Source organism: Phyllobates terribilis, unplaced genomic scaffold (assembly GCF_046119375.1).
Source record: "Phyllobates terribilis strain yellow unplaced genomic scaffold, ASM4611937v1 Scaffold_2__4_contigs__length_985480577, whole genome shotgun sequence".
In the NCBI taxonomy this organism is placed as follows: domain Eukaryota; kingdom Metazoa; phylum Chordata; class Amphibia; order Anura; family Dendrobatidae; genus Phyllobates; species Phyllobates terribilis.
The window spans coordinates 945,849,904-945,872,719 of record NW_027362762.1 but is presented as its reverse complement, the minus strand read 5'-3'; the positions used below and the strand labels follow the sequence as shown (position 1 = coordinate 945,872,719).

General features: G+C 42.2%; 1 protein-coding gene across 3 annotated transcripts in view; it reads right to left on the bottom strand.

Annotated features, from left to right (window-relative positions):
* Window positions 1-22,816, bottom strand: part of GJA5 (gap junction protein alpha 5) — an 80,373-nt gene that overhangs the window by 48,404 nt on the left and 9,153 nt on the right. Inside the window, exon 1 of one of the 3 annotated variants that reach the window (XM_073668496.1) lies at window positions 13,888-13,991. The exons of the other annotated variants lie outside the window; for them this stretch is intronic. The gene's annotated coding sequence lies outside the window, so the exon portion shown is untranslated. Of the gene's footprint in view, window positions 1-13,887; window positions 13,992-22,816 lie in introns of those variants that run through there. 3 annotated transcript variants of the gene reach the window in all.

The following is a 22,816-nucleotide window of genomic DNA, read 5'->3' as shown; positions in this document are numbered from 1 at the left end:
AAGAGCTATTGTAGATCTGAAGCCTCTGTCACTCCAGCTCTATTCCCCACCCAGCGCCGCCTCCTCCTACTTGACTTTGCCTGAAGTCACACAGCATAGAGGTTGTCAGTCAAGCAGGAAGAGGAGGCATTTGGCTGCGAATAGAACTGGAGTGACGGAGGAGGCTTCAGATCTACCATAGCTCTTCAGCCTCATTTGCATATCAATTCAAATGCTGATTTCTCAGTAACGGAGGAACGGACTGGCCATGTAAAGGTGTTGCTGGACTTGTCTTTGGAAGAGGTACATGCACATATAAATAGTTTTGGGGGTGAAATGCTGCTGACAGATTCACTTTAAGAACTGTATATCTGTTTTCGTTGGAATTTATATGCAGTATTATGTGTGAACTATATGACAGTATTATTTGGATAATGCATAATATAAAACCATTTTATGGTGGTATTATGTGGTAGCTACTATATATGGTAGTATTATTTAAGAATTGTATGGAAGTTGTACGTAATATATAATAAATTGGGTGTATCATTATTACTATTATTTGTATCACTATTAGTCTATATTAATATTTTTTTTAACCTTTGTATTTATTTCTGTGTGTTTTATTGGTCTTCATTGTAAATCCAGTCCAGAGTTTTATAAGGAATTGCCAGCGGAGGTTGGAATTGCTATTAGTAAAGAAACCTGGATAGTTTCGAAATGCGTCGAGTGCAGTGGAGGACCCATATGTTCTGACAATTATAATATATAATAATAATCTTTATTTTTATATAGCGCCAACATATTCCGTAGCGCTTTACATACATTATCATCGCTGTCCCCATTAGGGCTCACAATCTAAATGATATATGGACTATTAATCCTATCCGGTCTAACCAGATACCATTCCTTTCTAATTATTTATCACGTAAAGACAAGATAAAACTCCCGTATATTCACAGAGTAAACTGGTCTCCGGAAGGAGAGAAGGAACAATATGTCCTGGCATTTTTGAGAAGAGAATCCCACTCCGACCCAACATTGTACTGGAGATAACTGAGAATAGACCAGGTACCAATGGATGGATTATTCTCTCAATTTGCAGACACAATGTTTCGGGATTTTGCCCCTCATCAGTGCAAAGTATGAGGAGCATAAATGGCTTATAAGTCTCCTGACTCTGACATGCCAGGCTTTGCTTGTCACTCTCCACAAGTAGAAACGTTACCCCTTAGACACCAGTCCAGAGCCTCTCACCTAGCCAAATCAGATTTCATACTTTGCACTGATGAGGGGCAACAGCCTGAAACACTGTGTCTGAAAACTGAGATTTTGGTTTAGCTTTTATCGTAAGCCATGTGGCAAGGCTCCTTAAAGACGCGATATTGACTTTTAGGATCGCTGATTCCAATAGGTGGCGTTAGAGTTCTAGTCCTCTTCCTCTCTGAAGAGGCAATTTGCATATTCATTTTATTGATAATTTCATAAAAACATGGACATGACAGGAAGCAGGTAATGCGCCGACGAGTGTCGACCTACACGGTGTTAGTCTAAGCATACAGATTCCTGGCCAGCAAGTGAATAAAAACTCTTTGTCACTCCTCCATTAATGACATCACAGAATAAATTATATACAAAACACCTGATATAATGGAAATGATAGAAACTGGACTGTTAAAAAGGAAATGCAAAAAATAATAATAATGAAAATATATATATATACATACTGTATGTGTGTACGCATTTTAACCTATGTTGGATGCACAATTAGAAAATGAAAAAGCAGAATAGCTGAAAATATTGCCGATATCAATAAAGGGATGAGAAACACGCCGGCATCAACAGAATGGGTTCACGAGCCTAAACGTATAGGTGATTGGAGAAAACTCCTTTTAAAAAGAGAGGCATTATGGATAATGAAATTAAGTACCCAATTCCCATGTGGTATGAATTTTCAACGCAATATCATATATATTTATTGAGCGTAAACATTTTTTTTTATTTAAAACAAAAAAATACACAGTAATGGTGTTTGAAATGGATAAGGATAATATGCAATAATCAAATAAAGCTACCATACAGTGTCCACATAATACCAATACTGTAATATCCAAATAATACTGCCATATAGTGTCCACATAATACCCGTAAGGTAATATCCAAATAATACTGCCATATAGTGTCCACATAATACCCGTAATGTAATATCCAAATAATACTACCATATAGTGTCCACATAATACCCGTAAAGTAATATCCAAATAATACTGCCATATAGTGTCCACATAATACCCGTAATGTAATATCCAAATAATACTGCCATATAGTGTCCACATAATACCCGTAATGTAATATCCAAATAATACTACCATATAGTGTCTACATAATACCCGTAATGTAATATCCAAATAATACTGCCATATAGTGTCCACATAATACCCGTAATGTAATATCCAAATAATACTGCCATATAGTGTCCACATAATACCCGTAATGTAATATCCAAATAATACTGCCATATAGTGTCCACATAATACCCGTAATGTAATATCCAAATAATACTACCATATAGTGTCTACATAATACCCGTAATGTAATATCCAAATAATACTGCCATATAGTGTCCACATAATACCCGTAATGTAATATCCAAATAATACTGCCATATAGTGTCCACATAATACCAATAATGCAATATCCAAATAATACTGCCATATAGTGTCCACATAATACCAATAGTGCAAAATCCAAATAATACTGCCATATAGTGTCCACATACCAATAATGCAATATCCAAATAATACTGCCATATAGTGTCTACATAATACCAATAATGCAAAATCCAAATAATACTGCCATGTAGTGTCTACATAATACCAGTAGCGCAAAATCCAAATAATACTGCCATATAGTGTCCACATAATACCAATAATGCAATATCCAAATAATACTGTCATATAGTATCCACATAACACCAATAATGTAATATCCAAATAATACTGCAATTTACTGTCCACTTAATACCTATAATGTAATATCCAAATAATACTGCCATATAGTGTCCACATAATACCAATAATGCAATATCCAAATAATACTGCCATATAGTGTCAACATAAACCAATCCTTCAATATCCAAATAATACTGCCATATAGTGTCTACATGATACCAATAATGTAATATCCAAATAATACTGCCATATAGTGTCCACATAATACCAATACTGCAGAATCCAAATAATACTGCCATATAGTGTCTACATAATACTAATATTGTAATATCCAAATAATACTGCCATATAGTGTCCACATAAAACCAATACTGCAATATCCAAATAATGCTGCTATATAGTGTCCACAAAATACCAATAACGCAAAATCCAAATAATACTGCCATATAGTGTCCATATACCAATACTGCAGAATCCAAATAATACTGCCATATAGTGTCTACATAATACTAATATTGTAATATCCAAATACTTCCATATAGTGTCTACATAATACCAATAGTGCAAAATCCAAATAATACTGCCATATAGTGTCCACATAATAGCAATAGTGCAAAATCCAAATAATGCTGCTATATAGAGTCCATATACCAATACTGCAATATCCAAACAATACTGCCATATAATGTCCACATATCAATACTGCAATATCCAAATAATACTGCCATATAGTGTCCACATATCAATACTGCAATATCCAAATAATACTGCCATATAGTGTCCACATAATACCAATACTGCAATATCCAAATAATACTGCCATATAGTGTCCACATAATACCAATAGTGCAAAATCCAAATAATACTGCCATATAGTGTCCACGTAACACCAATAATGCAAAATTCAAATGATACTGCCATATAGTGTCCACATAAAACCAATAATGCAATATCAAAATAATACTGCCATATAGTGCCTACATAAACCAATCCTTCAATATGCAAATAATACTGCCATATAGTGTCTACATAACACCAATAGTGCAATATCCAAATAATACTACCATATAGTGTCTACATAATACCAATGATGCAAAATCCAAATAATACTGCCATATAGTGTCCATATAATACCAATAATGCAATATCCAAATAATACTGCCATATAGTGCCCACATAATACCAATAGTGCAATATCCAAATAATACTGCCATATAGTGTCCATATAATACCAATAATGTAATATCCAAATAATACTACCATATAATGTCCACATAATACCAGTAAAGCAATAACCAAATTATAAAAAATGTGAACTGTTACCTGTATATTTACTTAAAGGGGTGACCGCCTTTGGAGACAATTTTGTTTTGTCTTTCCTTAAATGCATGTATTTTGGGTGAAGAAAAAATAATTTTTGCATCATTTGGGTTTTACAGGTTCTTTGTTTCTTGCACATTCAACTTTAATGTGGTCTGTGATAATAAATCAGCTGAGACAAGCTCAGAAAAGATGTATAATAAAAGTTACAAGTGGTGGCCAAAAGTATTGGCACCCCCTGCAATTCAGTTTCTTCCTGAAAATGATTGCAATCACAAATTCTTTGGTATTATTCTCTTTATTTAATTTGTCTTCAATGAAAAAACACAAAAAGAATTGTCCTAAAGCCAAATTGGATATAATTCCACACCAAACCTAAAAAAGGGGGTGGACAAAAGTATTGGCACTGTTTGAAAAATCATGTGATGCTTCTCTAATTCGTGTAATTAACAGCACCTGTAACTTACCTGTAGCACCTAACAGGTGTTGGCAATAAATAAATCACACTTGCAGCCAGTTAACATGGATTAAAGTTGACTCAACCTCTGTCCTGTGTCCTTGTGTGTACCACATTGAGCATGGAGAAAAGAAAGAAGACCAAAGAACTGTCTGAGGACTTGAGAAACCAAATTGTGAGGAAGCATGAGCAATCTCAAGGCTACAAGTCCATCTCCAAAGACCTGAATGTTCCTGTGTCTTCCGTGCGCAGTGTCATCAAGAAGTGTAAAGCCCATGGCACTGTGGCTAACCTCCCTAGATGTGGACGGAAAAGAAAAATTGACGAGAGATTTCAACGCAAGATTGTGCGTATGGTGGATAAAGAACCTCGACTAACATCCAAACAAGTTCAAGCTGCCCTGCAGTCCGAGGATACAACAGTGTCAACCCGTACTATCCGTTGGCGTCTGAATGAAAAGGGACTGTATGGTAGGATACCCAGGAAGACCCCACTTCTTACCCCGAGACATAAAAAAGCCAGGCTGGAGTTTGCCAAAACTTACCTGAGAAAGGCTAAAACGTTTTGGAAGAATGTTCTCTGGTCAGATGAGACAAAAGTAGAGCTTTTTGGGAAAAAGCATCAACATAGAGTGTACAGGAAAAAAAAAGAGGCATTCAAAGAAAAGAACACGGTCCCTACAGTCAAACATGGCGGAGGTTCCCTGATGTTTTGGGGTTGCTTTGCTGCCTCTGGCACTGGACTGCTTGACCGTGTGCATGGCATTATGAAGTCTGAAGACTACCAACAAATTTTTCAGCATAATGTAGGGCCCAGTGTGAGAAAGCTGGGTCTCCCTCAGAGGTCATGGGTCTTCCAGCAGGACAATGACGCAAAACACACTTCCAAAAGCACTATAAAATGGTTTGAGAGAAAGCACTGGAGACTTCTAAGGTGGCCAGCAATGAGTCGAGACCTGAATCCCATAGGACACCTGTGGAGAGATCTCAAAATGGCAGTTTGGAGAAGGCACCCTTCAAATATCAGGGACCTGGAGCAGTTTGCCAAAGAAGAATGGTCTACAATTCCAGCAGAGCATTGTAAGAAACTCATTGATGGTTACCGGAAGCGGTTGTTCGCAGTTATTTTGGCTAAAGGTTGTGCAACCAAGTATTAGGCTGAGGGTGCCAATACTTTTGTCTGGCCCATTTTTGGAGTTTTGTGTGAAATGATCAATGATTTGATTTTTGCTTCATTCTCTTTTGTGTTTTTTCCTTGCAAGCAAATTAAATGAAGATAATAAGACCAAAGAATTTGTGATTGCAATCATTTTCAGGAAGAAACTGAGTATTATCTGACAGAATTGCAGGGGTGCCAATACTTTTGGCCACCACTGTACAGATTCACATTTTTTAGCATTTGGATATTGCATTTTATTTGAGCATTATATGATGGTATTGTGTAGACTGCTCTGCTCCTCTGGTCAGATTCTTAGGAGGGGGATGGGTGAGCTAATAAATCTTCAGTCCATATCCACCAATCACAGCTTTTCACTTTTTTTATCTACTCTACAACCACATTTTTTTTTTTAAATTTGGGCAATTTAATTAAACGTAAAAAAAAAGTGTAAGAAGATTTATAGTGAATATTTTGCTTTATTGCCTTTTTTATCTGCGCCCTCTTACACTGTTATCATTATCACATTGGTGTAAAGAGCTGTTTAGCTGCTGGCGCTGTCGGGATGTAAATATACAAGTCGTTAACACGTCTGGAGATGATGCAGCCAGAAGCGGGAAGGGGGTGAAGTGCATAGAAGGCGGCCGGACAGATTACACAAAATATATGTGCAGCAGTGCCCCTCAGGAAATAAACGGACCCGGGGAGCAGCACTCCTGGAGACTGGACGGGTTATGGTGCCACTCTAGATACAGGTAGGGGAGACCATCCAGGGGAGACAATGCAGGGCAGACCATGCAAAGGAGACAATCCAGAGGATACAATCCAGAGGAGACAATCCAGGCAAGACAATCCAGGGGGAGACAATGCAGTGAAGACAATGCAAAGGAGACAATGCAGGGGAGACAATCCAGGGAAGACAATCCAGAGGAGACAATCCAGAGGAGACAATCCAGAGGAGACAATCCAGGCAAGACAATCCAGGGGGAGACAATGCAAGGGGAGACAATGCAGGGAAGACAATCCAGGAGAGACAATGCAAAGGAGACAATCCAGGGAAGACAATCCAGGGAAGACAATCCAGGAGGAGACAATCCAGGAGGAGACAATGCAGCGAAGACAATGCAAAGGAGACAATGCAGGGGAGACAATGCAGGGAAAATAATGCAAGGGAGACAATGCAGGTGAGACAATGCAGTGAAGACAATGCAGAGGAGACAATGTAGGAAAAACAGTGCAGGAGAGACAATAAAGGGGAGACAATTCAGGAAAGACAATACAGGGCAGACAATCCAGGGGGAGACAATCCAGGGGGAGACAATGCAGGAGACACAATGCAGGGGAGACAATGCAGGAAAGACAATGCAGGGGAGACAATAAAGGGGAGATGACGCGCCCCCTGGGCCATATTCTTTAGGGGGAATATCCGGAGCCGGATCAGATGGGAGTTGTAGTCTTCCGAGTGGCTGTGACCCGGTCCGTGCCCAGGGTGTCAAACTCAGTTGTATGTGGCAGTCCTACAGATGTTATTAAGTTCTTTATTGTCGACTACGCCACCCGTTGTATTGCGGTCACTATGGCCGCCGCTGCAGCAGGGTCCGCTGAGGCTGATGGTGTAGGTGCAGCTTTTGGTGGTATAACCCCCAACGGGTGGGGTATAGCCTCAGGGGGTCAGGTGCAGAGGATGGGGGTTGTGGTGGTGCAGCGTAGATGTAAAATGAAGACAGAGTCGGGTTGTGCAGTTTAGGGTATTTACTCACTGCTGATGTTCCGGTCACTCCAGCTTCAAGTGACCTCCCGAGCCGTGCTGCGTCCACCAGGTCCTGGATCCAGCCAACCCCCAAGCGAGTCCGGAGCGTGACCCTGAGCTCTCTTTCTGTCCTTTCTCTGGCCGTCCCCACTATTGATCCACCCAGGTCCAGCTCCCTCGGGCCTTCTGTTGGGAGACCCTTGGCCTTGGGTTCCCTGACCCTCCACGTGGTATGCCTTCGTGGTGGATGTGGTGGGTGGCCGTGGCAGACGCTGCCCACGGCCTCCGGTCTCTGGCTGGGGTGTGTTTTTGCCCCCACCAGCTTGGGTTCCGGTACCCTAATGCCGACTCTTCACCCGTAGCTTGAATTTGGGTTCTCAGAGTCCTCTCTTTGTCCCCTCTCTGGGTCTTTCCTTCTTTCTCCTCTCTCTCTCTCTCTAGGGCTTCTCTGCTCCTCTTCCTCCTCTGACTTCTCTCTGCAAAAAGGCTGACAGACTGACTGACCCTGATCTCTGATGGTGCCCACCTTATATACACCCTCTATGTGTGAGCTCAGGTGACCAGCACCCAATGAGCTCCTATCTTTACCCAGGCTGCTCCCCCTATCTGCCCCTACACTACTTGGGATGTACCACCCCCCTCCCACTCCAGCCAGGAACAGACTCGGTCGTACCTGCACATTTCTAAGTGGGAGTACCGTCGGCCTGTTCCTCGGAAATGGGATGTGTGTAGTGCATGCAGCCTACCGAGCTCAGTTCCACACTCCATCCTTACCCGGGAGTGGAATATCACACCTCTGGGTTGAGGTGCAATACCCCTGTAGCAGCCGAATCCTCAGGGTGCTACAGAGACAATTCAGGAAAGACAATACAGGGCAGACAACCCAGGGGGAGACAATCCAGGGGGAGATAATGCAGGGAAGACAATGCAAAGTAGACAATGCAGGGGAAACAATGCAGGGGAGACAATGCAGGGAAGACAATGCAGGAAAGACCACAGGAAAGAAACTGCAGAGGAGACTATGTAGGGAAAACAATGTAGGGAAAACAATGCAGGGGAGACAATGCAGGGAAAGCAGCAGGCACTTTGTGTCTGCAGTATTTATCCAGCAGGCGCCTTCTCAGCATAATCCTATGCAGACTTTCCATTTTCAAATAAAAAAATTCCTCGACAGCACGATGGAGAACGTATGGGAAGAATAAGAGACGTCTTCATTGCTGACAGTACATAGAGATGGCTGTAAACAGCAAAGTGACGAGTAGGCAAAGAACTATCATCTTGGATGACCCCAATCTGCTGGTCATATGTAAAGAGGGAGGGTCAGTGTCTGTCTGTGAGATACAGTATCTCTGGCACTGCTTATCTCTGACTTAAAGGGGTTGTCCACTTTCAGGAATGTGGGCTCCAAACTATAAACTTAGCAAGTACTCACCTTGAGTTTGTTATTTTATGTATTTCACACAGGTTGGGGCTCACTTTGCTGAACATAGACATCCCCTTTAAGGAGGACCTGTCACTTGCCATAAATATGTAATTAATTATTTTACCTGGTGTAAATGCTGCTGTTCTCCTGAATCCAGCATTGTTGTTCTATTGTTTCTGTGCCTTTCCATTGCTGAGATACGGCCCTGTCTCGCCTGTATATAAATCTAGACTTGTTAGCCAACGGGACGGGATCCTCAAGATCACAGAGAAGAGGAGCGAAGCACACCCACTTGGCTAGAAAAAGTAGGGTTATATACAGGGAGGAGGAGGCCATATCTCAGGAACGTGGAGGCACAGAAATGAAAGAAGAACATCGCTGGATTCAGGAGAACATCGACATTTACACCAGATACAAATATTACATATTTATGGCAAGTGACGGGTTCTCTTTAAGATGGGGATAGCAGAGTCCTAATCATTACATGAGCTATAAATCCCACCAGAAACAAAAGCATCTGCAGCCTATTAACCGCTCACACAGAGTTTCCAGATTTATATATACTATAAAGCGTAAATAAAACATACCGAAAAGTTCTGCAACTTTCTAATATACTTTGTTTCTCAATTTTGAATATTTTTAAGTTCTCTGCTGAATGCGAACAGTTTTGTTTAAACCTAGAAGGTGAAAAAAAGACCTAAAAGTTCAGAGTTTACTACAATGGCTAAATGCACAGCTGGGACTTCAGACTGATACATTGTAGCAAAGGATTAATACTGTGCTTATATTTGTAATGTAACTACATAGTAACTCAGCCAGCAGAATAGTGAGTGCAGCTCTGGAAGATAATACAGAATGTAACTCAGGATCAGTAATCTAATGTATGTACACAGTGACTGCACCAGCAGAGTAGTGATTGCAGCTCTGGGGTATAATACAGGATGTAACTCAGGATCAGTACAGGATCAGTAATGTAATGTATGTACACAGTGACTGCACCAGCAGAAAAGTGAGTGCAGCTCTGGAGTATAATACAGAATGTAACTCAGGATCAGTAATGTAATGTATGTACACAGTGACTGCACCAGCAGAATAGTGATTGCAGCTCTGGGGTATAATACAGGATGTAACTCAGGATCAATACAGGATCAGTAATGTAATGTATGTACACAGTGACTGCACCAGCAGAATAGTGAGTGCAGCTCTGGAGTATAATACACGATGTCACTCAGGATCAGTAATGTAATGTATGTACACAGTGACTGTACCATCAGAATAGTGAGTGCAGCTCTGGAGTATAATACAGAATGTAACTCAGGATCAGTAATGTAATGTATGTACACAGTGACTGCACCAGCAGAATAGTGAGTGCAGCTCTAGAGTATAATACAGGATGTAACTCAGGATCAATAATGTAATGTATGTACAGCGACTGCACCAGCAGAATAGTGAGTGCAGCTCTGGAGTATAATACAGGATGTAACTCAGGATCAGTAATGTAATGTATGTACATAGTGACTTCACCAGCAGTATAGTGAGTGCAGCTCTGGAGTATAATACAGGATGTAACTCAGGATCAGTAATGTAATGTATGTACACAGTGACTGCACCAGCAGAATAGTGAGTGCAGCTCTGGAGTATAATACAGGATGTAACTCAGGATCAGTAATGTAATCAGTGACTGCACCAGCAAAATACTGAGTGCAGCTCTGGAGTATACTACAGGATGTAACTCAGGATCAATAATGTAATGTATGTACACAGTGACTGCACCAGCAGAATACTGAGTGCAGCTCTGGAGTATACTACAGGATGTAACTCAGGATCAGTAATGTAATGTATGTACACAGTGACTGCACCAGCAGAATACTGAGTGCAGCTCTGGAGTATACTACAGGATGTAACTCAGGATCAGTAATGTAATGTATGTACACAGTGACTGCACCAGCAGAATAGTGAGTGCAGCTCTGGAGTATAATACAGGATGTCACTCAGGATCAGTACAGGATCAGTAATGTAATGTATATACACAGTGACTGCACCATGAGAATAGTGAGTGCAGCTCTGGAGTATAATACAGGATGTAACTCAGGATCAGTAATGTAATGTATGTACACAGTGACTGCACCATCAGAATAGTGAGTGCAGCTCTGGAGTATAATACAGAATGTAACTCAGGATCAGTAATGTAATGTATGTACACAGTGACTGCACCAGCAGAATAGTGAGTGCAGCTCTGGAGTATAATACAGGATGTAACTCAGGATCAATAATGTAATGTATGTACAGCGACTGCACCATCAGAATAGTGAGTGCAGCTCTGGAGTATAATACAGGATGTAACTCAGGATCAATAGTGTAATGTATGTACAGCGACTGCACCATCAGAATAGTGAGTGCAGCTCTGGAGTATAATACAGGATGTAACTCAGGATCAGTAATGTAATGTATGTACAGCGACTGCACCATCAGAATAGTGAGTGCAGCTCTAGAGTATAATACAGGATGTAACTCAGGATCAATAATGTAATGTATGTACAGCGACTGCACCATCAGAATAGTGAGTGCAGCTCTGGAGTATAATACAGGATGTAACTCAGGATCAGTAATGTAATGTATGTACATAGTGACTTCAACAGCAGTATAGTGAGTGCAGCTCTGGAGTATAATACAGGATGTAACTCAGGATCAGTACAGGATCAGTAATGTAATGTATGTACACAGTGACTGCACCAGCAGAATAGTGAGTGCAGCTCTGGAGTATAATACAGGATGTAACTCAGGATCAGTAATGTAATCAGTGACTGCACCAGCAGAATACTGAGTGCAGCTCTGGAGTATACTACAGGATGTAACTCAGGATCAGTAATGTAATGTATGTACACAGTGACTGCACCAGCAGAATACAGAGTGCAGCTCTGGAGTATACTACAGGATATAACTCAGGATCAGTAATGTAATGTATGTACACAGTGACTGCACCAGCTGAATAGTGAGTGCAGCTCTGGAGTATAATACAGGATGTCACTCAGGATCAGTAATGTAATGTATGTACACAGTGACTGCACCATCAGAATAGTGAGTGCAGCTCTGGAGTATAATACAGAATGTAACTCAGGATCAGTAATGTAATGTATGTACACAGTGATTGCACCAGCAGAATAGTGAGTGCAGCTCTAGAGTATAATACAGGATGTAACTCAGGATCAATAATGTAATGTATGTACAGCGACTGCACCAGCAGAATAGTGAGTGCAGCTCTGGAGTATAATACAGGATGTAACTCAGGATCAGTAATGTAATGTATGTACATAGTGACTTCACCAGCAGTATAGTGAGTGCGGCTCTGGAGTATAATACAGGATGTAACTCAGGATCAGTACAGGATCAGTAATGTAATGTATGTACACAGTGACTGCACCAGCAGAATAGTGAGTGCAGCTCTGGAGTATAATACAGGATGTAACTCTGGATCAGTAATGTAATCAGTGACTGCACCAGCAGAATACTGAGTGCAGCTCTGGAGTATAATACAGGATGTAACTCAGGATCAGTAATGTAATGTATGTACACAGTGACTGCACCAGCAGAATAGTGAGTGCAGCTCTGGAGTATAATACAGGATGTAACTCAGGATCAGTAATGTATGTACACAGTGACTGCACCAGCAGAATAGTGAGTGCAGCTCTGGGGTATAATACAGGATGTAACTCAAGATCAGTAATGTAATGTGTGTACACAGTGACGGCACCAGCAGAATAGTGAGTGCAGCTCTGGAGTATAATACAGGATGTAACTCAGGATCAGTAATGTAATGTATGTACACAGTGACTGCACCAGCAGAATAGTGAGTGCAGCTCTGGAGTATAATACAGGATGTCACTCAGGATCAGTGATGTAATGTATGTACACAGTGACTGCACCAGCAGAATAGTGAGTGCAGCTCTGGAATATAATACAGGATGTAACTCAGGATCAGTACAGGATCAGTAATGTAATGTATGTACACAGTGACTGCACCAGCAGAATAGTGAGTGCAGCTCTGGAATATAATACAGGATGTAACTCAGGATCAGTACAGGGTCAGTAATGTAATGTATGTACACAGTGACTGCACCAGCAGAATAGTGAGTGCAGCTCTGGAGTATAATACAGGATGTCACTCGGGATCAGTAATGTAATGTATGTACACAGTGACTGCACCAGCAGAATAGTGAGTGCAGCTCTGGAGTATAATACAGGATGTCACTCAGGATCAGTAATGTAATGTATGTACACAGTGACTGCACCAGCAGAATAGTGAGTGCAGCTCTGGAGTATAATACAGGATGTCACTCAGGATCAGTGATGTAATGTATGTACACAGTGACTGCACCAGCAGAATAGTGAGTGCAGCTCCGGAGTATAATACAGGATGTCACTCAGGATCAGTTTATGTAATGTATGTACACAGTGACTGCGCCAGCAGAATAGTGAGTGCAGCTCTGGAGGATAATACAGGATGTCACTCAGGATCAGTAATGTAATGTATGTACACAGTGACTGCACCAGCAGAATAGTGAGTGCAGCTCCGGAGTATAATACAGGATGTCACTCAGGATCAGTAATGTAATGTATGTACACAGTGACTGCGCCAGCAGAATAGTGAGTGCAGCTCTGGAGTATAATACAGGATGTCACTCAGGATCAGTAATGTAAGTATGTACACAGTGACTGCTCCATGTACTGGCGGGGTTTAGGCAGTGAGTAGCTCTGCAGTATTTCCAGGTCTTTTTTTAACACTTTCGCTCACGTGGAGCCGATCTCCGTCCTGACCTGTCCTCCGCACACATTCCACAGCTGATCCACTTACAATTGTCAGCTCTTGTCACCGCTTGCCTCTTGCCCTGCTATCGCTCTCCGATACCTCGCCCTGTCCTTCCACTTGGGGCTGGCGACGCTCCAGTACGGAAATATATTTCCATATTACAAACCACAGGAGAGAACTGCGCCCGGTTCTTGCGCTGCCGACTAGCTGAGATGTCACAAGTGTTTCTACACTTACACTTTCGTTCTTTGAAGTAGTGGGCGGCTCAGTGGTTAAGAGACCTTCAGTGTATGTGCACCAATCAGCCATAACATTATTACCTCCCGCTAATATTGTATAGTTCTCCCCTCTGTGACCATCATGGGATGGACTCCACAAGACCTCTGAAGGTGTCCATGTTGCTTGGTGCGGCCGGCACGGATCAGAATTGTTTTTCCAGGACACCCCAATATAACCCACTCATAACAGTCTAAGGCAACCCCTTAAAGTGCATTTTCACTTTTAAACAACATTTATAGATAATATAGACGATATAACAATATAAAAATATCAAAATGCACAAAATGACAATATAATAGAATAAGAAAATTATTATTATTTTAATAATTTTGTCCGGAATGGAAAGTTATGAAACTTTGCAAATCACTTTATTAAAGAAATTGTCTTTATTCCGCTTAAAATTGCACAGAAATGGCTTCCAAACTCCAACCTTTCCCCAGCTATCACCTGATATCAGAAGATACTTATTGGAAGTATTTGGGCTTCATAGGAGAATGATAATTTTATAATATACTGCAATATTCCAGTATTGCAGTGTACTACAAGTGAGCACAAGTTCAAGTCCCCAAAGGGAACCAATAAAAAAAAAAAAGTATTAAAAAAATATAAAAGTTCATATTACCTCCCTTTGTTACTAATGAATATCAGCCGGAGAGTCAATTTTCAACTAAGTCATATGACTGTGTATAGAAAGATCACGTTAGAGTGGCGGGAGTCTCTCAGAAGTAAAGATAGTGAGGTCACCGATCTGTGAATGACTGTGGCTAAACATTGTGGAACAAGTTCAGAAAAATGTTTCTCAATGTAAAATTGTAAAGACTTTGAATATCTCATCAACTAAAGCACATGATATCTCCAGGAGCTTCAGAGATTCTGGAGAAATCCCTGTACACATGGGACCAGGCCGATGGTCAATACTTGATGCTCGTGAATTATAGACTCTCAGGTGACGCTGCAATAAACACAGGTATGATTCAGTCATGCAAATCACTGCATGGACTTGGGAATAGCCGTGTCCGCCAGTCAGCCTACCCGGAGCACCTGCCAAGTAACCTGCCGTGTCCGCCAGTCAGCCTACCCGGAGCACCTGCCAAGTAACCTGCCGTGTCCGCCAGTCTGCCTACCTGGAGCACCTGCCAGTTACTTGCCGTGCCTGCCAGCCGGCCTACCTGGAGGACCTGGAAAAGTAACCTGCCGTGCCCGCCAGCTTGCCTACCCGGAGCACCTGTCTGGCTATCCGCCGTACCCGCCTACTTGCCTACCCAGATCACCTGTCAGGCTATCAGCCGTACCTGCCTGCTTATCTACCCGGACCACCCGCCAGCCTTCCTGCTATGCTCATCCGCTGTACCGGTCAGTCCCTGTCATCTGACCCTTGGGAGTCACCTGCTCTCACACAAGGTCGGTCCCAGAGTGGCACCTGGTTCACCGGCCCGGTCCCTCCCTGGTTCACAGAGTCAACTAAGCCGCCGTGTGATCTGGGTTGGTCCAAGTAGGCACTTAGTCACGCCTCTCTGGTCCCTCCTTGCATCGAAGCACATAGGTTCCACCACCCGAACCCGTAACACTTGTTATCAAGGAGAGAGATCATCCTGCTTTTTATAGGGGAGAGGCACTATCCAGTTTGTTATCGCGCAAAACGACCATTTAGCCTGTTATCGAGGAGAGGGACCATCCAACTTATTATGTAGGAGAGGGACCAGAGCCATCATGTTATCGAGGAGACGGACCATCCAGCCTGTTATCGATGAGAGGGACCATCCAGCTTGTTATTGAGGAGAGGGAATATCTAGCCTGTTATTGAGGAGAGGGACCATTCAACTTGTTATTAAGGAGAGGGACCAGCCATCTTGTTATTGAGGAGAGGGACCATCCAGCTTGTTATGGATGACAGGGATCATCCAGACTGTTATAAAGGAGAGGGATCATCCAGCCTGTTCAAGAGGAGAGGGAGCATCCAGCTTTTTTTCTAGGAGAGGAACCATCCAGCTTGTTATCGAGGAGAGGAACCATCCAGCTTGTTATCGAGGAGAGGGAAAATCCAACCTGTTATAGAGGAGAGGGAGCATCCAGCTTTTTATCTAGGAGAGGAACCATCAAGCTTGTTATCGAGGAGAGGGACCATCCAGCTTGTTATGGATGAGAGGGATCAACCAGACTGTTATAAAGGAGAGGGATCATCCAGCCTGTTCTAGAGGAGAGGGAGCATCCAGCTTTTTATCTCGGAGAGGAACCATCCAGCTTGTTATCGAGGAGAGGGACCATCCAGCTTGTTATGGATGAGAGGGATGATCCAGCCTGGTATAGAAGAGAGGGAACATCCAGCCTGTTCTAGATGAGAGGGACCATCCAGCTTGTTATTGAGGAGAGGGAATATCTAGCCTGTTATTGAGGAGAGGGACCATTCAACTTGTTATTAAGGAGAGGGACCAGCCATCTTGTTATTGAGGAGAGGGACCATCCAGCTTGTTATGGATGACAGGGATCATCCAGACTGTTATAAAGGAGAGGGATCATCCAGCCTGTTCAAGAGGAGAGGGAGCATCCAGCTTTTTATCTAGGAGAGGAACCATCCAGCTTGTTATCGAGGAGAGGAACCATCCAGCTTGTTATCGAGGAGAGGGAAAATCCAACCTGTTCTAGAGGAGAGGGAGCATCCAGCTTTTTATCTAGGAGAGGAACCATCAAGCTTGTTATCGAGGAGAGGGACCATCCAGCTTGTTATGGATGAGAGGGATCAACCAGACTGTTATAAAGGAGAGGGATCATCCAGCCTGTTCTAGAGGAGAGGGAGCATCCAGCTTTTTATCTCGGAGAGGAACCATCCAGCTTGTTATCGAGGAGAGGGACCATCCAGCTTGTTATGGATGAGAGGGATGATCCAGCCTGGTATAGAAGAGAGGGAACATCCAGCCTGTTCTAGATGAGAGGGAGCATCCAGCTTTTTATCTAGGAGAGCAACCATCCAGCTTGTTATTGAGGAGAGGGACCATCCAGCTTACTATCAGCACACAGTTCTGCATCTCTGCTGGTTGGGGCTGCATTAGTACCTAACGCAGGGGCTGCTTACACATGAAGGACGCCATCAATGCTCAGCGTCATAAAGAGTTTTTTAGAACAAGATCTGCTCCATCCAGACAACGTCTATTTAAAGGAAGACTTTGCATATTTCAGCAAGATACACTGCCTCCATCACAACAGCATGGCCTCACAGAAGAAGAGTTTGGGTGATGAACCGGCCGCCTGCAGCCCAGACCTTTAAGAAAAACTGCAAGTGATGAATCGGGTTCGGCGTGTCAGCCGCCTGCCACTTCTGATCACCATACTCCGTTGTTCCACAGTTAACAGACATTTCTAGAAACAACATTCCTATTAAAAAAAATATACTATAAAAATAGATATAAAGATAAAATGTGACACCAATTTTATTTTATTTTTTTTACCAAAAATACAAGTTTTAAGTAAAAATAAAAATGGCTAATATTTTTATATCGCAACTCGATCCAGTTCTCTCCCAAAAAATATTGTGCGTAAGGTCAGAAAATAAAGTAAAGTGAGTAAAATAGAGAGAGAGAAAAAAGTACTATAAGGAGTCACAGATACAGGGAGGTTTGTCATGGGATCTCTTCCGGATTTTTATCATTGGTTGATGGGACTCGGACAGAAGAAACTATTTTCTTGCCCCCTAATTATCTCCAGGAATATCTGAGAGGTTCCCAGAAATTGGAGAGTCCTCCTGGACCCCCAGACATGTTGGTAAATCTTGCAGGTCACACCTGCATACATATGCCTCTCATCAGATGCAGAGAAAAAAAAAAGGATGGGACATGTTGTTTTTCAATATGCCCGATCCTGTGATCTCAAGAGTCATTAGCCACAACGAGAAGTGATTGGCAGCAGCTTCTTCTCCCCTCCCTAATGATAATAGGATTTTGTCCAAAATGCATCTAATGTATATGGTCAGATTTAGGGCCGCCATATCTTGCCTCAATGTTGGGGTTCTCCTTTAACACAGAGGGTCCCTCATTCTTGACCTGCATCCATTAGCCTCTCTTTTTCCGACACATAATTTCACTGGGCACCATGTAATGCTTCATTTCCCCAGTGGTGGCGCTGTAGGGAAATTAAACACTTCGCAGAGTCCATCTGATTCTGCAATCTTCTTATTTTCGAGGAATTCTTCTAACAAAAAAAAGAATTAAAGTAGACAACACTTAGGCCCCCTTCTAAAAATAGAAAATAACTGAACCTTAGAGGTCTAGAAAATGCCTTCCCCTTTAAGAAGCTTTAACCAAGGGTCTTTTGAGCAGAGCTCTGGAGGGGGGCGCAGCGCCAATGATATTGTTTAATTTATTAAGTCAGTGACATTTGTTACAGTGAAACATGGTGGTGACTTCAGGGCTAAATCCCTCCGGCGTTCCGCCTGTCACTGCTCGCGGTGAGCACACAGACGATGTACATTACCAGGAACCTCACACGGGGCCGGACGGGAGGCAAATTTGTTTCTGGGAGAGAAGTGTGAATATATAAATTAGACGCCAATGTGTGTTTCCTGTAAAGTATCTGCGGCAGAAATAGTTTCCATCTTTCTCCTTTCTCTTCCTCCTCTACAAGCTGCACCATAAAGACTGAGAGATCCCCGTACAGAAGGGAATACGGGCGCCGCCGGGGGAACGGGTAGATCGTGGTGATTCCTCAATTTTGGGGGAACGGGTAGATCGTGGTGATTCCTAAATTTTGGGGGAACGGGTAGATCGTGGTGATTCCTCAATTTTGGGGGAACGAGTAGATCGTGGTGATTCCTCAATTTTGGGGGAACGGGTAGATCGTGGTGATTCCTCAATTTTGGGGGAACGGGTAGATCGTGGTGATTCCTCAATTTTTCTTTTTGAGTATTTTTTTTATGTTCATGACAATTTTAGCAGCTAAATGAAAAAAAAAAAAAAAAAAAAGTTTTAGAAAGTTTTGATTAACTTTCTGTACGAAATTCTTCACCGCATTCTGGATCTCTGCTTTGCGGTTATTTTAACCCTTTAGTGACCGATCACTTATCTTTTGATGTCGCTGCCTTAACTCTTCCGCCCATGCAATCAATCAGTCTCTGAAAGACAGTGGTCCTTGACAAAGAAGATAGAAACAGTCTATTACCACTATATGTATATGAGTCTATATATATATAAATATGTATATAAAGAAAGATTATTAACCCTTGCTATGGTCACTGCTGTTTAACCACTTCAACCAAATGACGCTGTTAATCTCTGACCAAAGCATTTAAAGTACCAATGCTAAACTCCCCCACTGTCGCCATTGTTGTACTCGTTAGTTTCCCTATATTCTGTAATACTGAATATTGCAGTATATACAGTAGCACAAGTGTTCAAACGATCACAGGTTCAAGTCCCCTATGGTAAAAAATAAAGTCAAATGTAATACTCAAATAAAAATCAAAACATTGAAAAAATTCCCCTGCCAAAAATATATTGACTCAAATCCGAATGCAAAATTAATTCAATTAAATTAAATAAAAAAAAACAAAAGCATCTTCAGTGAAAAAAAAAACAACAAAGGCCAGAATTGCCGTTTCTGTCACTGCACGACCACTAAAAAAGGTTCAGACAGGTTCAGACAGGGCGAGCCGTCGTGGAGCGGGGGCACCATTTGCGCTTACCTATAGGGTGCCATCCTCCGCTATCAGACAGGGTCAGCATATTAGGGATTTACAGGGAAAGTCAGTTATACAGTGGGGAAAAAAAGTAGTCAGCCACTAATTGTGCAAGTTCTCCCACGATGTGAGAGACCTGCAATTGACATCATAGGTCGTCCTCAACTATGGGAGACAAAATGAGAAAACAAATCCTGAAAATCACATTGTCTGATCTGGAAAGAAATTTTTATTCAAATTTTGGTGGAAAATAAGTATTTGGTCAATTACAAACAAGTAAGATTTCTGTCTCTCACAGACCTGTAACTTCTTCTTTAAGAGGCTCCTCTGTCCTCCACTCATTACCTGTAGTACTGGCTCCTCTGTCCTCCGCTCATTACCTGTAGTACTCGCACCTGTTTGAACTTGTTATCAGTATAAAAGACACCTGTCCGCAACCTCAAACAGTCACACTCCAAACTCCACTATGGTGAAGACCAAAGAGCTGTTGAAGGACACCAGAAACAAAATTGTAGCCTTGCACCAGGCTGGGAAGACTGAATCTGCAATAGACAAGCAGCTTGGTGTGAAGAAATCAACTGTGGGAGCAATAATTAGAAAATGGAAGACATACAAGACCACTGATAATCTCCCTCGATCTGGGGCACCACACAAGATCCCCTGTGGGGTCAAAATGATCTCAAGAACGGTGAGCAAGAAACCAAAACCACACGGGGGGGGGGGGGGGGCAGTGAATAACCTGCAGAGAGCTAGGACCAACATTACACAGGCTACCATCAGTAACACACTATGCCGCCAGGGACTCAGATCCTGCAGTGCCAGACGTGTCCTCCTGCTTAAGCCATTACATGTCCGGCCCGTCTGAAGTTTGCTAGAGAGCATTTGGATGATCCAAAAGAGTATTGAGAGAATGTCAAATGTCAGATGAAACCAAAGTAGAACTGTTTGGTAGAAACACAACTCGTCGTGTTTGGAGGAGAAAGAATGCTGAGTTGCATCCAAAAAACACCATACCTACTGTGAAGCATGGGGGTGGCAACATCATGCTTTGGGGCTGTTTCTCTCCCAAGGGACCAGGACGATTGATCCGTGTACATGAAAGAATGAATGGGGCCATGTATTGTGAGATTTTGAGTGCAAACCTCCTTCCATCAGCAAGGGCATTGAAGATGAAACGTGGCTGGGTCTTTTAGCATGGCAATGATCCCAAGCACACCACCAGGGCAACGTAGGAGTGGCTTCGTAAGAAGCATTTCAAGGTCCTGGAGTAGCTTAGCCAGTCTCCAGATCTAAACCCTATAGAAAACCTTTGGAGGGAGTTGAAAGTCCGTGTTGCCCAGCGACAGCCCCAAAATATCACTGCTCTAGAGGAGATCTGCATGGAGGAATGGGCCAACATACCAGCAACAGTGTGTGCCAACCTTATGAAGACTTACAGAAAACGTTTGACCTCTGTCATTGCCAACAAAGGATATATAACAAAGTATTGAGATGAACTTTCGTAATTGACCAAATACTTATTTTCCACCAAAATTTGAAAAAAAATTTCTTTCCAAATCAGACAATGTGATTTTCAGTATTTGTTTTCTCATTTTGTCTCTCATAGTTGAGGTCTACCTATGATATCAATTACAGACCTCTCTCATCTTTTTAAGTGGGAGAACTTGCACAATTGGTGGCTGACTAAATACTTTTTTCCCCACTGTATAACATCATACATTTAAGTGTCTGTTGTTGTGTTTTTGATATCAAACTATTCCTTGTGGATAACACTTTACCTCTTCATTGAGGTTGTCCATTTGGTTTTACTATATACATTTTTATAATTTTAATAAAAGTTATATTTAATAAGGGTATTTTTTTCTTGAGAGCCCAAAGGAAAAAAAAACTAAATTCCAAAGACAAAAATTGTCCACAGCAAAAAAGGGTTAAAACGAAAACATCCCCACTTTAAAAAAAAATACAAAAAAAGTGTTAAAATGTACACAAACAAGACATAAAAAATGAAAAACGCTCACTTTATTAGGTGTCCACTGTCCATGCAACTATAAGCTATAATATCATGAAAAATTACTGTATTTCAACATTACAAAGTAATTTTGCTCCTGTTGAAGCCTCCTAATGTTCCCAGACACAAAGATAACCCATTCATGGCCCCCATAAAGTATGATGCCAACAAAAGTGACCCACAAAACACAGTTCAATACACCCACAGTGAATTCATCCACAATACCCTCCACATGCAAAGTATGATGATACTATAGTCCCCAACACACAGTATGATGTCCCCCACAGTCCCCCACACACAATATAATGGCCTCCACAGCCCTCCACAGAGTATGATGACTCTGACACATCCCTCCATACAATATAATGGCCCCCACACTCCTCCACACAATATGATGGCTCCCACACAGCCCTCCATACAGTATAATGGCCCCCACACTCCTCCACATAATATGATGACCCTGACACAGCCCTCCATACAGTATAATGGCCCCCACACTCCTCCACATAATATGATGACCCTGACACAGCCCTCCATACAATATAATGGCCCCCACACTCCTCCACACAATATGATGGCTCCCACACAGCCCTCCATACAGTATAATGGCCCCCACACTCCTCCACATAATATGATGACCCTGACACAGCCCTCCATGGCCCCCACACTCCTCCACATAATATGATGACCCTGACACAGCCCTCCATACAGTATAATGGCCCCCACACTCCTCCACACAATATGATGGCTCCCACACAGCCCTCCACACAGTATAATGGCCCCCACACTCCTTCACACAATATGATGAACTCCACACAACCCTCCACACTGTATAATGGCTTGCATACAGTATAATGGTCCCACTAGCCCTCTAAAAAATATAATAGCTCCCCACACAGCGCTTTAAACATTATAACGACCCTACAAACAGTATAATGGCCCCAAAATCGCCCTTGAAACAGCATAATGGGCCCCACATAGCCCTCCAAACAGTATAATGGCTCTCCATATAGTTTAATAGA